This window comes from Priapulus caudatus, unplaced genomic scaffold (genome assembly GCF_000485595.1).
Source record: "Priapulus caudatus unplaced genomic scaffold, Priapulus_caudatus-5.0.1 Scaffold2662, whole genome shotgun sequence".
Taxonomy (NCBI): Eukaryota; Metazoa; Priapulida; class Priapulimorpha; order Priapulimorphida; family Priapulidae; genus Priapulus; species Priapulus caudatus.
The window spans coordinates 20377-20710 of NW_014579723.1; positions in this window are offsets into that span (position 1 = coordinate 20377).

Consider the following 334-nt stretch of genomic DNA (forward strand, 5'->3'; position numbering starts at 1 on the left):
TGCATGCACGAATTGCTATACATCATACACATTAAAATATTATATTTCTGTTAAACAATACTATGTTTCAAAAGCTAATTTGTATTCATGTTTTAAACAATATAAATGATACATAAAACAAAGAACATGTAATTCCATGCATGCTAGAGCATGCAAACGATCGAAGTGCCTATATGATTTATGTTCAGTGCTATTCCTTGATTAGACGCTTTCCTTCTGTGTTCAGCAACTGAGTGATAGCTGCCTTTGTCTCTCACCATGCAACCTAAAAAGCAATTATAGGGAGTATATAATATATATATATATATGTATATATATAGCTAAGCTATAGTAA